Below are 16,867 nucleotides of genomic sequence, written 5' to 3'. Positions count from 1 at the left end.
CAAGCTCTGCCCCCCCAAACCCTTGCCAAATCACTTTGTATACATGGAGCATGTGTGGGGATGAATGTATGCCTGGCCTCTTTCCGTGAACCACATGTGCCCTGGATACATGTGGCCAGTAACTCCTAGTTTGCCTCTTAATCCTTCTGAGAGTGGAAGGGAGGAGACATGGGCAACAAGAGGGGGAAAGGGCTGAGCCAAAAATATAGGACAACTGAGCCAGGAAGATATCCACTCGATAAGCTTTCAAAGAAGTAGACAAAGTTTCTGCTTCTTTTTCCCTTCCTCTTCATTCAAGTCAGACCCTTTGTTGTGGTCATAGCTAATACCTGCTCTCCCATAGACTTCCAGTGAGAGGGGAGAGGATCTCTCTTTCTCCCCATAGGTAGCTATGAGTATTACACACACACACATAGTATATCCCTAAATCTGCCCAGTGATCCTTGCTTCGTATAATGATTTTGTATTAATTGTTAGATACACAGGTTCCACAAGTCCAATAGGATGTAAGCTGATTGAGGGCAGGAATTATTTTTTTGCCTATAATAATAATATTTGCTTATAATATAATAATATGTATGCGGTGCTTATAATAATAATATTTATGTGATACTTATAATATCATAATATGTATATGGTACGTATAATAATATATATGTGGTACTTATAATAGAATAAAATAATATTTCTATGGTGCTTATAATAGAATATTTATATGATACTTATAATACAATATAATAATATTAAATGGTACTTATAATAATATGTATACAGTACTTATAATAATAATATTTATATGGTAGTTACTATGTGCTAAGCACTTTACATTGTCTCATTTAATCCCCACAACAACCCTGAGAAAAAGGTGCTATTATTATTCCCACTTTACAGATGGGAAAACTCAGGCAGATGGGGTTTTTAAGTGACTTGTCCAGGGTCACACAGCTGGTAAGTATTTGAGGCTGGATTTGAACTCAGCTATTCCTGACTCTGGGCCCAGTGCTCACCTAGCTGCCCCAGTGTCTGAAATACCAAAGGTGCTTAAAAAATGCTAATTGAATGAACAAATGACCATTTGTCCGGGATGTAGCAGAGGGCATATCTATTCAGACACAGCTGGACTAGGTGGCCTCTCGGATCCATCCAGCTCTCAGATTCATGATTCTAGATATAGGGAGGAAAGGGGACCCTTCACCCCAATTAGAGAAGTTTCTGTTGGTAGAAAAGAAGCTGTAGAGGCAGGCAGTTAACAGAACAATTTAATGACTAAGCCCACTTTTACCCGGAATGACTCTGAGGGTGGAGAATGTGGTTGATGGGAAAGAAATTACCTCTCCCCATCACTTCTTTCCTGCAAGGATGGGCTGTGATAAACACTGGGGAGCTTGTGAACCACTCATGAAAGAAGAGCTCATCCACAGGGATCACCATGCAAATGAATTCTGAGAGCTTGCCAGACCCTACAAATATCTTTTTTCTCTGATCCAAAACTAGCGATTTTCTCTGTGTGGGGAGCTCCTGATATGGAAACCCTGGCAGATTAGCAACTCATTTGTAATGTATAGTCTTAGAGAGTAGCCTGGGCCCCTGAGAGGTGACTCCAAGGTCACACTGCTAGTATGTGTCAGAAGAAGGACTAGAACCTAGGTCCTCTTGACAACCCACCTCATCCTCTAGCCATGGTGTCAAGGCTGGTTCTCTGCAAACAGCTTGCTCTTGACAATATCACAGTCATGGTGGCCTAAAAGGTACTGGTCTTGGAGGCAGGAAATCTAAATTCTAGTTGTCTTGTGAGACAGACAGGCAGTCAATAAGCATTGATTAAGTGCCTACTATGTGCCAAGCACTGGGCAAAGTACTGGGGGAAAGGCAAAAGATGGTCTTAGCCCTGGAGGAGCTCACAATCTCATTGACAACATGCAAACAACTATGTACAAACAAGCTATACGTTTACAGGATGAAAGAGGAAATGAGTAGGATAAAGCTATCTACAAGACCCCATCCCATCACTCCCTTGTCTCGGCAGAGAGGCTTGCATAATGAGAAGACAGGACTCATTGGACAAGACCCTGATGTTAGGAAAGATTGAAGGCAAAAAGAGAAAGGGATGGCCGAGGATGAGATGGATAGAGACTGTTATGGAAGCAACTTCAGGAGATAGTGGAGGACAGAAGGGTCTGATGTGCTGTGGCCCATGGAGTCACAAAAAATCAGATACAACTAAATAGTAACAATCTACAAGAGAAATAGGAAATAATCTAGGGGGAGGCACTAGAATTAAGAGGTACAGGGAAAAACTTCCTGTAGCAGATTGGATTTTAGCTGGAACCTGAAGGAAATCAGGGAAGCGGGTGACGACTTATAGTGAAAAGAGTGCCAGATGTGGAGTCAGAGGTGGTTGTTGTTGCTGTCCAGTTGTGTCCAGCTCTTCGTGACCCCATTTGGAGTTTTCTTGGCAGAGATACTGGAGTGGTTTGCCATTTCCTTCTCTAGCTTATTTTACAGGTGAGAAACCGAGGCAAACAAGGTTAAGTGACTTGCTCAGGGTCACACAGCTAGTAAGTGTCTGAGGCCATATTTGAACTCAGGTCTTCCTGAATCCAGGGCTAGCGCTCTATCCATGTGCTGCTTAGCTGGCCAGAGTCAGAGGACTTGAGTTTTAATCACTGAGCTGATATTTCCTGCCAAATCTCTCTGGACCTTAGTTTCCTCATCTGTGAGATGAAGCAGGTAGATAACTTCTAAGTCCCCTTTTAGCTCTAAATCTAATCTCCTTATGGTTTGGGGCCTTTGGGAGGTCGCTTAACCTTTGTGTGCCTCAGTTTACTTATCTGTAAAACAAGAATAACAATTCTTGGTATTACCTGAACCATAGAGTTTTTGTGAGAAAAGCACTTTGTAAACCTTGAAAGCCCTCAATAAGTGTGGGTTAATATTATTGCTCACGATCCCATTGGACAATCAGGAATCCCATTTTTATATGTGTGAAGGAAGGTACCAGGCTACAGGTATTGGAAAGAAACTTAGACTGGAAGCTGAAAGAGTGGAAGTTCTAAACCAACCTCTGGCACATGTTATCTGTGGGTAAATGACTTCACTTCTCTTATTTTCCTCCTCTTTCAAAAAATGGTTGGGAGGCAACTTTGGGGGGGGAGGGGAGTGCAGTGGATAGAGCACTGGCCCTAGAGTCAGGAGGACCTGAATTCAAATCCAGCCTCAGATACTTACTAGCTGTGTGACCCTGGGCAAGTCACTTAACCTTGATTGCCTCAAAAAATTGTTTAAAAATAAAAAGATGGTTAGGCTAGGGGAGGGTCAACCAAATGATCTCCAAAGATCCTTTCCAATTCAAATGCCCTCTACTTCAACATCAATATGCATAGTGCCCAGGCCCCTCAACTTGCTTGCAATCCAACATCCATGATGGGCAAAGGGAGATGCATCACAGAGAACTGAGAATTGAAAAATGTAAAGTGGCAGGTATAGCCATGGGACATCTACTATATGTACAGAAGCCTAGAAAAGTGAGAGAGAAATAGAGAATAGGCAAAAGAAATAACACTCACAGTCCCTGCCCTCAGGGAACTGCCAATCTGATAAACAGACTCCCCCGTGAGGCTGCTATTTTACATCAGCCTGGGTCTGGGCTGGGTTCTGGGAATACAAAGACAAAAATGACACCTGCCCTGCCCTCAGGATGCTCCCAGTTTGAGGAGGATACAATCCCTGCCCTGTAAGAAGTCCCAGTATAGTGAGGGAAACACATTCCTTTTCTCTATCAGAGCCCCCCCCACCCCACCCCAGGACAGTAGAGTAGGACATCCAAAGACTAGGCACCAGGTGGGGTGGGGGGAAGGCAGGGTTGGCCAAAGGGCTGTCTGTGTCTCTTACTCCAGGATGCCTCATCCCTAGAGTCACCGCAGACAATTGAGGCCTCTCTGAGGCCTCTATTTCAAGCAACATTAGGGACATACAAGTCACTCCTCTATTTGGTGTAATGACCAATGGGCAAAAATCAGGCCACCACCGCAGCTGCCACAGGTGCCCACCTCAGAGGAGGGCACACCGAGGAAAGAAATGACAATATTGGAAATAGAAAAGTAAACACCAATAGGTAAGGTGCAAATTAAAACTGTCCCTCCCAGATATCTTATTTATAGACCCAGAGAAGCGGCCTCACCCTCCCAGACAGAGCACACAGGAGGAGTTCACAGGAGTGGTGTGGCACCTGTCCGGAGCCGACTGAACAATGAAAACCCTGACTTGCTCTGGTTGGGGCTGAGGTGGTCCAGGAATAGAATAAGAAAGAAAAGAATCTTAAATTGTCAGAGGTGAAGGGGAACGTGGAAGTCATCCGGCTCAGGCTCCCAACCTCTCTTTTAAAGCATCCTGCTACAAAGGGAAGAGTTGGGGAACCAGGGTTCCAATCCTGCCTCTGACACTTACTGCCTGTTCAACTTTGGGCAAGTCACTTAATTACTCTGTGCATTCATTTCTTAATCTGTTTAAAAAAAAAAAAAAGGAGTTGAACTAGATAATCCCTGGGGACACTTCCAATTCTGACTCGATAATTCTGCGGATCTTACAGATCATATAATTTGTCCTATCCTCCCTGTGGCCTCAATCTAGAGGACTAAAGACCCCAGACATTCATAGCCTTAATCCTTGGAAGATGGTCTCAAATAAATCAGACAAGGTGGTCAATGGGAAACCAGGCAGGTAAGCTCATGGAAATCGGGATATAGGCCAAAGGAGAGACCTACTGCCCATTTTTTCCCTAGTCCTTTCTTATTGGATTTCCAAAGGGATTTATCTGATCTTACTGAATTTCCAAAGGAATGGGAGGGGGGAGAGAGAAGACATCCATGGTGTGAGAGGAGTTGAGAATAGGGAAGGGATGGTTAAAATTTCTATCATCATCTTGGGCCAGGTAGAATTAGAGTTGATAATTTTTCAAAACCATTCATAAACAAGTTCACAAAGCTTATTTTCCTGGATTCTTTTGCCTGCCCCTCTTCCAAGGGGAAGCCCCAAGTGTTTTCAGTTAAAAGTATGTGTCAGGCAGCTAGGTGGCACAGTGGATAAAGCACTGGCTCTGGATGCAGGAGGACCTGAGTTCAAATTATGACCTCATACACTTGACACATACTAGCTGTGTGACCCTGGATAAGTCACTTAACCCTCGTTGCCCTGCAAAAAAAAAAAAAAAGTATGTGTCAACTTCCTATAAAAATTGATGTTCCTAATCCAGCATGGATGGGGAACACATGCTTGTTGTGTTTCCAGGAGTGGAGATAGTGCTCAGCCATCCACACTTCCTCATATGATCATCCTTTCCCTATCCCTCTCAATCTTGGGACCCAAAGCTTTCATTTGTGAAATGGCTGGCTGAGTTTAGGATGAAGCCTGTGGCCAAGCAACAAAAATTTTCTGTTTTGAGCTGAGTGGCCTGGCCAGGAATTGGATCCATGACCTTGGCCTCATTAGCACCACCCTCTAACCACTGAGCTAAGAGGCCATCGATGGTTAGCCACAGGTTTATTAGCAAAGGGAAGATGCCAGGTTCAGGGGCAGGAAACCGCACATTGCCCAATGCTCTCTTCCCACCAGACCTGGGCAGAGTGTTGCCATCTTGGAGGCTGGATGCCAGATACAGAAGCTGTGGACTTGGCAGGAGTGAGGAAGGAATATGGCTACGCTTTGGATTGGGCGAGGTTGAAGAGCTTTCCAAAGCTGAGCCGTTGCCATTCTGCTTTCTTCCCAGCCAGTCAAGTCATTCTGGTTCCCGGAGAGGCATCAGGAAGCATTTCCAGTTTGGAAAGCCAAGAATCACCACAGACAAGTGACAGCACGGCCCCGTGCAAAGAAGCCCTGCTGGGTCAACACGCCACACGATAAAAATAACTCACTCTCCAGGACAAGGCAGCCTATGGGCTCCTCTCCAGGGGAGAGACACTAGAGCCCCAGACTTGCGGGAGGCTGGGACAAAATTCTGGGGAAGACTGAATCATCCTCATGACCTAGGTTTGTGCAAGAATTATTCAGATAGCCCCCTCTCCTTAAAACCTGAACTTGCAGAGACTGGTCATGTGAAATCTTTTTCACTCGCCATAGAAAGATAAGCTTGATCAATGGGGAAAGCACTGGCTTTGAAATAAAAGACCTGGGTTCAAATCCTGGCTCTGCCATTTACGGCCTGTGTGACTTTGTGCAAGTCACTCAGTTGACAAGCATGAATCAAATGCTTACTACGAGGTAGGCACTGTACTAAATGCTGACTCTTAGCTTGTCTGAGCCTCAGTTTCTTCATCTGTAAAATATGGGGATTAGACTAGATAGATTTTTAAATCCTTTCCAGATCTAAATGTATGATCAACCAGAAAGTATTTATTATATGTCTCCATGTGCCAGGCATTGTGTTCCATATTCCCATTCCTGGAATAGAGCTGGTATGTAGTATGGAGGCAAAGAGGTAAATTTGTGTTTATTTTATTCTGAATTTAAGAAATAAAACAGGCATTTCTATAACATAGAATAGGGAAAAAAGTAATTTCACATGACTGTAAATCTATGATGTACAACTTGATAGGAAATAATATATCTGTATAAGGCAATGAGGTAAAATACAAGGGTCTAGTGAATAGTGTTCCTCACTGTTTTGGACAAATATAACAGCAAGATAAGGAAAAAATATAGAATTGAACATATTGCTAGAGAAATTAGAACTAAAAGACTTATTGGCAACTTCTAAATGGGACTGCCAAAGAATATACATGTTTCTCTATACCACATGGAACTTTTACAAAAGTTTTATAAAACATAGAGATATTGCAAATACATGTAAAAAGGCAGAAATAGCATCCACATCATTTACGGATCATTTCAACAGACAGACTGACTCTTGTTGTTGCTCAGTCATTCAGTTGTGTCTATTTGTGACCCATAGACCATACTATCCCTGGGGTTTTCTTGGCAAAGATACTGGAGGGGTTTGCCATTTCCTTCTCCAGTGGATTAAGGTAAACAGAGGTTAAGTCAATCTACACTATTATAACTATCCAGATTAAAAAATAATACCAAAAATATTTTTCTCCTTTGATTTGCCCAGATGAGATCTGTAATCTTATTCAACAATTTGTTTCAACAAAAATTTATCTAGCACCGACCTAGCACTTGCCCTCAGGGCAAAAGTAAAACAGTTTCTCACCTTAGAGAAGTTACATTGTACTAGAGGGATACATGTTCACAGAAAAGTAGATAAAGGATATACACAAAATAAATACACAGAGATTTGGTGAGGCACACTAATAAGTGGGGAAATCAGAAAGGGTATCTTAAAGAAGATGGCAGGGGCAGCTAGGTGGCACAGTGGATAAAAGCATCAGCCCTGGATTCAGGAGGACCTGAGTTCAAATCCAGCCTCAGACACTTGATACTCACTAGCTGTGTAACCCTAGGCAAGTCACTTAATCCTCATTGCCCTAGGGGGAAAAATAAGAAGATGCCCCTTGAACTGGGCCTCAAAAAGTGTTGGAGTTTCTGAAAGGCAGAAGACTTGCAAAGGCAGAGAAATGATAGAAAGAATGTCATGTATGGAGTTCAACAAGGGGATTAGTTTGACTGGAGCATAGCATGTGTGAAGGGGAAACCCTGTATAATCAGTATAGAAATATACTTTAGAGCCAGATTGTGAAGGACTTTAAATACCGAACAATGGAATCTGCTTTTCATCCTATAGACAATGGTGAGCCATTGAAACTGTTTAAGTAAAGGAGTGACATGGTCAGATCTAAGTTTTAAGAATGTCGATCTGGCAACAGCATGGAAGATAGAGATGGAGAAGCCCAAATATGATAGGGAGACAAATTAGAAGGACATCACAATGGGCCTGGAAAGGGATGAGGAGAACCTCAACTAAGGTGGCTGTAGTGGAAATGGAAAAAGTGGAATGGACACATAGGTGATAGATGTTGAGGAAAAGAAACAGATAAAACTTAGCAACTGGTTGAATGTTGAGGATGAAAGAGCAAAAAGTCAAAGATGACTTCCAAGTTGAGAACCTAGGTGACTGGAAGGATGGCAGTGTCCTGGATAAGGAGGAGGAGTGATTCTAAGAGAATGAGTTATGTTGGAGAAGCTATGGAAAAATTGGAACATTAATGTATTGTTGGTGGAGCTGTGAACTGATCCAACCATTCTAGAAAGCAATTTGGAATTATGCCCAAAGGGCCATAAAGCTGTGCATACCCTTTGACCCAGCAATACCACTTTTGGGTCTTTTTCCCAAAGAGATCATAAAAAAGGGAAAAGGACCCACATGTACAAAAATATTTATAGCTGCTCTTTTTTGTGGTGGCAAGGAATTGGAAATTGAGGGGTTGCCCATCAATTGGGAAATGGCTGAACAAGATGTGGTATATGAATGTAATGGAATTCTATTGTGCTGTAAGAAACGATGAGCAAAGGAGTTCAGAGAAACCTGGAAAGACTTGCATGAACTGATGATGAGTGAGATGAGCAGAACCAGGAGAACATTGTACACAGTATCATCAACATTATGTGTTGATCAACTATGATAGAGAATGAGTCTATTTTGGACATATTGCATTTGGAATGCTTATAGGACATCCAGGTGGAAATATCCCCCAGACATTTGGAGATTAAGGACTAAATTCAGAAAAGAGACTTAAACTGGAAATGTAGATTTGGAGATCACCGACATAGAGATTATTTATTGTTCAATCCATGAGTTCACCAAAAGAAAGAATAGAGAGAAGAGGCCCCATGCAAAGTGACATGAAACCTGCAAAGGAAGCCAAGAAGAACTAGTTAGACCAATAGGAAGAGAACCACAACAGAACAGTGTTAGGAAAATCTAGGGTATGTAGAAGAAGAAGGGGGAAGGGTACTCAACAATGCCAGACACAGTAGAGAAGTCAAGAAAGGTGAGAACTAAGAAAGGGGCATGCATTTAGCCATAATGCGATCAGAAGAAAATCAAAGGGGCAGGCACCCGGTGGAGAAAAGAGGGGATTGGTTTGAGGGCACATCTGAGGAGTTGATGTGGGCAGGGAGAAGGGACACTTCATTCTCTGAGACTGGAGCAAAGAAGGTGAGGATGAGAAAATGCTGGGGTGATTTTAGGTATAGAATTTGTAAGGAGAGGGAGCTCTCGATGGAAGGCCTATTTTTTCAGTGAAATATGAGGCAAGGTCTTCTGCTAAATAGGAGGTAAGTGATGGTATAAATTGAAAAGAAAAGAAAAAGTTGAATTAGTTGTTATTGGGGATACCATAGCATACATAAACTATTTGCATTGCCAACTGATTGATTTTATTTTTTTGCTATTGTGCATATTTGTGATATTCATATGAATATGCATATGTTGCTGAGACATGTGCATGTAACATATACTGTATGAAATTACTGTTGCAGCCCATTCAGTGATGCTCTGCATCATACTGTTTCTATCACATGTATTGTCTTTTTTTTTCTTTTTTCTTTCTTTCTTTCTTTCTTTCTTTCTTTCTTTCTTTCTTTCTTTCTTTCTTTCTTTCTTTCTTTCTTTTTTTTTTTTTTTGCAGAGAAATGAGAGTTAAGTAACTTGCCCAGGGTCATACAGCTAGTAAGTGTCAAGTGTCTAAGGCTGAATTTGAACTCAGGTCCTCCTGATTCCAGGGTTGGTGCTTTATCCACTGTACTACCTAGCTGCCCTATCACATGTATTGTCAATGTATATTTGCTGTGAATGGCACCTGGGACACTAAGTTAATCTTCCTTGTTCTATTAAATGCTAATACAATTCATACTTTACTGTATAATTCCAGGTGTTAAGTGTACTGCAACTGATTTTTACAAGGGACTGAAAATTTCCAAACCAAAGGGGAAATGTATTAGAGATTTGAGAATTGACTGGCACCCTGGGATTTGTACTTCAAAGGAGCAGGCTCCGAGAGAGACTTGTGAGTTTCAATATCTTTGAACCAGAAGTCACACCTGGCACACATACACATAGTCCATGAGCAACATGGACTAAGGAGGAAGTGAGGATTTCAAGGACTGAACAGCAGCAACTACAGTGTGGGGACAATGTCCCCAGCCCCACCTGGGACTTTACAATCTAAGCTAGAAAGAATTCACAGCACAAAGGCAACAAATAAAAAAAGAAAATGAAAGGATAGCCTAAGCTTGGGGGTGGGGTATTGAAAAGGGCCACTGGAGCTCATAGGCATCTTGGAACAGAAGCTAAGGGTTATACTCACTTCTTTTAGGACTGAGGGAAGTTCCAATGAAAATCTCTTTTCTCAACTTCCCCTTCCTGTTTCTATACAGTAACAGACATTACAATATATTCTACTCACTTTTAACCTAAATATTTCTTGTATCCTGATTTTTTGCCTTAAAAATAAAGAGGCCAGGATCTAGCTAGAAGTAAACAAAAATTTTAAATAAATAAAGGCAGAGAACCATACTCCTATCTGAATGATAGGAATTTTCCTAAAAGGAGGCTCTGAATTATTATGATTATATTAATACCATTTCATTTGACATAGAATAGAGACAGGAATGACATGGACCTGAGGACTATTATATTAACACTAGGCTAAAAATTAAGCCAGTTACTATAACTGGATATGGCTGATTACATCTCCAGAGAGAAAGGTGGAAGGGAGAAAAGAGCGACTGGAGAAAAGGTCACACCCTAAACCATGGGTTTGGGGAGGAGGTAAGGGGTAGATAGGAAGGGCCTAGGAAGGGTTCAGTTCTTCCCCAACCAGAACAGAAAGGAAAGCAAAAATGATCAGGAATATGCCTGTCAATTCTACCCTACCATTAGTATTGCAAATGGGGGAGGATATATAAAAGTCCATGAACACACACGGATTTTATATATATATATATATATATGCATTCATATATGCATTCATACATGCATGCATGCATACATACATATTCTCTGTCCTCTGTCACTATAAAAATCCACATGAAGAAACTCCTTTTACCAGTGCAAGTTGGCACCTTCTCTACAACTTATAGTTTTAGCTGCATAAAAGATAAATAGATTAGATAGATAAATAAATGATAGATATATGGGTAAGTATGCAGGTAGGTAAATGGATAGTATGCAGGTAGGTAGATAGATAGGTAGGTAGACACGATTAGATAGATGGATGGACAGATGGGTAGATGGATGGATGGATACATAGGCAGGTAGATAAATAAGTAGGTCTATCTGTAATTAGATTAGAAGAAAGAAAGAGAAAGAAAAAGGAAGGAAGGAAGAAGGAAAAAAGAAAGGAGGAAAATGAGGAAGAGAGAAGAAAGACAGAGAGAAAGAAACAAAGAAAGAAACTAGATATGTCATTTCGTTGGTGTAGGAAAACTCCGTCTACCAAGGTAGTCAGTTATCTAAGGCAGTCATGGTGCAGTGGAGAGAGAGCTGGCCTTGAAACTCAAAAAAACTGAGCTCATATCCTGCCTTCAACACATACTTGGCTGTGTGACCCTGAATAAGGGTTCTACAGCCCTCTTCTCAGTGCTTTAAATAGCTTCTTTTTTTTAAGACAATGCAGGGGCAGCTAGGTGGCGCAGTGGACAGAGTACCGGCCCTGGATTCAGGAGTACCTGAGTTCAAATCTGGCCTCAGACATTTAACACTTATTTGCTGTGTGACCCTGGGCAAGTCTCTTAACCCCAATTGCCTCACTTAAAAAAAAAAAAAGACAATGCATTACAATTGCGTTGGAGGAGGTAATTTCTTCATGTGGGATTTCACACACGTGTATACATACATCCATCTATACCTACATCTATCTATACCACAAACATACATGTTCTTCCTCTTTGGCACCTTCCACTGCTCCTGGATCTGTCTTCTGTGGCCAGGCAGAACCAGTCTAATCCCTCTCCCACATGACAGCCATTCCAACATCTGAAGATGGTATCTCCACCTTCTTTCCATTTATGAAAAATGGCACACGTGCCCATCTCCCATCCCAAGGCATCTTTCCTACTCTCCACAATTTTTCAGAGAACACCACCAGCAGTAGCAGCTGCAGCTCCCTCAGCAGCAGCCCAGCAGCTCAGCAATCCCATCTACCAGCTTCTTTCTATTGTGGGGATGAGGAGATAAGAAGGAGTGAGGGTTGAGGGAAGACTCTACTCCGATTTCCCAGGCATAGAGAATTCTGGGCAAGATTCCCTCTACCAACACTTCTTTTCATACCCTTTGACTTAGTTTGTTCATCTCTGGAGGCTTGGTTTCATTGAAGACAGCTAAGTGTCCTCTCTTGCCATCTTTTCCTCATAAACTGAAAGGATTGGACTAAATTATCTCTGAGGTCCCCTTTGGTTCTAAATCCTCCAACCCTCTGATAATGATGGCTGCTTTCCCTAACTCTTCTGTCCCCTGTTCCATGAACATTTTTTTTTCCTAGACCTATAATTTTATCAGTACAGGGAGTTCCATACTACCTTTCAAACATCCACACACATGAACACAGCAATCAATTGAGAAGCATTTATTAAGCACCTATTATTTGCCAGCCACTGCTCAGACTCTGGGGAATACAAAGACAATGTATTCTAACTGTTCTGGGCTTCAGTTTCTTCACCTGTGAAATTATGAGGTTGGATCCAATGATCTCTAAATTTCCTTCTAGCTCTAAATCTTTCATTCTCTAATCCTATGATCTTACCATCTCCTCACTTATATTTTGGCAGCAGTCAGCTTTTCCCTATTATTCACTTTGGCTAGAGATGTTGGAAAAGGGGAGGGGGGGGAATGCTGCCACGGTCTCCAGGGGTGATTGGCTCCCAGCCTCAGAAACTATCATGTCTTTGCCTGTTCTCAATACTTTCCTCTCCTCATCCTCTGGGAAATACATCCCCTAGGGAGAGACCTAGCTTGTGTCACTGTCTGTTCCCATTAGGAGGAAGCCAGGACCAACTGAAGAAAGAGAAATAAGGTGATTGGGGAGAGGGTTGGGAGATGGTATCTGTGTCATCTCACAGGGAAAGAAGGAAAAGCCTTGGTTTGTGTCACAGAATTAAAAGAATCAAATGAGAGTTTATAGGTCAACAAGTCAACAAACATTTATTAAGCAACTATTATATGACAGGAATTTTTTTAAGCACTGAAGATATAAAGTCAAAAGCAGCACCTGCCCTCAAGGAGCTCACAATCTAATCTTTATATTTGGGGGGGTGGCAATTGGGGTTAAGTGACTTCCCCAGGGTCACACAGCTAGTAAGTGTCAAGTGTCTGGGGTCGGATTTGAACTCAGGTCCTCCTGACTCCAGAGCCAGTGCTTTATGCCACCTAGCTGCCCCTAATCTTCATATTAATAAAGCACTTTGCCAACCTTAATGTGTTCTATCAGGAGTTCTTAACCTTTTTTAATATACTGGACCCCTTTAACAGTCTCATGAAGCCTTCTCCTATTAATAGTGTTTTATTATTGTTTTTAATTCATACTTAAAGGAAATGCTCAATTTCAGCAAGAAATTAGTAAAAATAAAGATGTGGGGCTTTTTCCCCCATCCAAATTCACGATCCCCCTGAGATCTATCAATAGATCTCAGATTAGAAATGTGCTTTCCCTTTAATAGATAGATGAATCTAGGCCTTTCTCTTTCTCTTCACCAAATTCTTATTCTCCTTAATAAATGCTTAATCGTCTAACTCTTGCTAAAGTTTATATTTTATTGGCGACCGTTCATTAGATATTTTAGACAGACTAGCTAGAATTTTACCCCCTTACAGCACTCTATATTCGCTGCCATTATTACCATTATTATCATTTAATCTTAGAGTAGAAGTTGACCGTTAAGGTCATCAAGTTTGGCCTCCCACTAAATGAAAGAATCCCTTCTACCAGTCTTTTCAAAAGCTTGGAAAAAAAAAAGTTTATCCCTCTGTTTCTAGCGATTAGGAATTTACTACAATTTAAGGCAGTCCCTCCATTACAGTGCTTCCTTCAATACTTCAAGAACTCTTGATTTCAACTGTATAGGTCCTCATATATCAAAAGCACACTCCCTTTCCACCCCACCCCACCCCCCACTTTAATAAAAAATCTTCAAAAGTTAGGACCAAAAAAAAAAAATTGTTTTAAAATGAGTTTCTCAGACCAAGTGGCCAATAATAGAATTAGAATGGAAACTCCTTGAGGGCAGAGGCCATGGGTGGGGAGGGGGCAATGAGGATTAAGTGACTTGCCCAGGGTCATACAGCTAGTAAGTGTCAATTGTCTGAGGCCCAATTTGAACTCAGGTCCTCCTGAATCCAGGGCTTGTGCTTTATCCACTGCACCACCCAGCTGCCCCCCAAATAGATTCTTTGAGATGAACTCTCTCTTTTTTTTCTTTTTCTTTTTTTTTTTTTGCAGGGCAATAAAGGTTAAGTGACTTGCCCAGGATCACACAGCTAAGTAAGGGTCTCTATCACCTAGTAAAGGTTTATTCAATTAAACTGACTGGAGAAGCCTCTCAAAACTCAGCTAAGCTCCTCCTTGGATCAGAGAAACACCATCCAATGGAATCTTTCCAGCTTGACATGTCCAGGCTTTCATGCTGTTGATACAGATTTCAGGAACCAAGGGTCACTCCTAAGCCACCACCAGACATCAGAGGAGGACTTCAGTGGAAGCTCTATTTAGACAGCTGTAATTATTAGCAAGTCCTTCCTTAGAGCCAGCAGGGACTTCCACCCATCAGCCCTAGTTCTGTTGCCCGTCTTCCCTGAAAAGAAAAAAAGTCACAATTATGTTTTATCCCTGAACACAACCCTTTGAGGTGAGTCAGCAGAAAGAGAGTTGGACTGTCTCAGGCCCACCTGGAGAGAAGTGGCCTGGTATTCTGCCTCACCTCTCCTCTCTTTTTCCCACTCTTCAGTTTCAATTCTTTCACTGGGGAAAAGGGTTCTAGAACTGGCTGTCTTGCTTCCCAGAAGGCAAATTTAACGATGTGTGAAACATAGGCCTGGTCCCAGCCAACTCCTGGCAGGAGGTATATATGTATGTGTGCATTGGGGGTGGGGAGGGGGTTCGTTGTAGGTAGTAGCTGCCAAAGGGAGAGATCCCTGAGCCTGTGCAGCATCTGGTTACTCTGAGGAGAAATAACTGGGCCACAACCTCCATTCACAATAGAAACCAAACCCAAAATTGCAGAGTGGCTGGGGCTGGAGCTGGGTATTTCCAAAGCAAAATGGACCCTAGAAACAGCTGTAAAGGGCCCCCTCCCCTAAGCCTGACTTAGCCTTCTCCTTCTTTCCTTCTCTTTTCTCCTAATGGACCCAACTGTCTTTATGGAAAGAAGGTGGGCGGCTCCCAAAGCCAGAATCCTTCTAGATTCAACAGAGAATGTAGGCATCACCTCTCCCTGCCCCCCCCAATTAGCAAACACTCACCCCAGGAGGCTAGAAGGGCCTCAAGGTAATCTCCATCTCTGCCCTTCAGAGGCTGACCCCCTGGTTGCCTAGGATCTCAGATCTGATGATGCAGTCTCATGGAGGTAGATAGATGCAGAAGATTGGGATGGAGTCCAGAGACCTCATTTCAAATACCAGCAGTGATACCACCTGCAGGACTTTGGCCAAACCACCTCATTTCTCTAAACCTCAGTTTCCACAGGATAATAATGTGTACTCCACTGGGTGAGGTTGCTAGAGCATGGTATTCAGGAGTCAGTCATAAGATTGTAGATGCGGAAAAGGAAGGAACTCCACGAATGCATCTTTATTTTACAAAGGAGAAAACTGAGGCTCAGGGAGGTTAAGTGACTTGCCCAGAGTCACACGAGTAAATGTCGGAGACAGAATTTGAGCTCAGAGGCTCTGGATCCAGAGGCAGTGTTCTTTCTACTCCAAAGACCTGGGTTAGAATCCCACATCAGACACTTACTGAGTGTGTGACCCTGGACAGGTTATTTAACCTCCCTCGGCCTCAGTTTCCTCATCTGTAAAGTGGGCATCATCATAGCACTTGCTTTACAGACTCATCCTGCAATTCAAAGGAGATAACATATGTAAAGTGCTTTGCAAATCTTAAGATGCTACATAAATGTCAGCTTGCTGTTGTTGTTGTCGTTGTTGCCTGCCTCACAGAGTTGTTGTGAGGTTCAACTGAATGATGTGCACCAAGTGCTTAAAGTGTTAGATATCTCCTGTCCTGCCTGTTTCCTGAAGCCCTATCACATCTGAAATCTTCTAGGCTTAGAACTCTCCAGGTTAGTAGTTTCCAACAACTTGGACAATTGGCACCTGCCTACCTGTGACCTCAGAGATGGCAGACCACTCAGACGCATCCAAGCAGAACCATATCCTTCCCTTGGAAACCATTCCTCTTCACCTTTTAGGAGCCACCATGATGCCCAGAGTGGAGAGAAGCCCAGGATTTCTAGCAAGTGAACAGGCAAAAAAAATGGTATGAATATGCACCAAAACCTGGTACCATCCATCGCACTTTGGTAAAACTCTAGGTAGTGTTGTGGATAGAACACTAGGGGGCTGGTGTCAGGAAGACCTGAGTTCAAATCCAGGTTCTAACAATTCCTAGCTGTGTGATGAACCTGGGCAAGTCACTTGACTTCTGTCTACCTCAGTTTTGTAAAATGGGGATAATAATGATAACACCTTCCTCCCCAGGTTGTTGTGAGGATCAAATGAAATGTGTAAAGGGCTTAGTACAGTGCTTGGCACATACTAGGCACCCTCTTTTTTTTTTTTTGCGGGGCAATGGGGGTTAAGTGACTTGCCCAGGGTCACACAACTAGTAAATGTCAAGTGTCTGAGGCCGGATTTGAACTCAGATACTCCTGAATCCAGCGCTGGTGCTTTATCCACTGTACCACCTAGCTGCCCCCTAGG

Source organism: Dromiciops gliroides, chromosome 4 (assembly GCF_019393635.1).
Source record: "Dromiciops gliroides isolate mDroGli1 chromosome 4, mDroGli1.pri, whole genome shotgun sequence".
Lineage (NCBI taxonomy): Eukaryota > Metazoa > Chordata > Mammalia > Microbiotheria > Microbiotheriidae > Dromiciops > Dromiciops gliroides.
The sequence above is the reverse complement of the archived record's forward strand: the minus strand, read 5'-3'. Positions refer to the sequence as shown.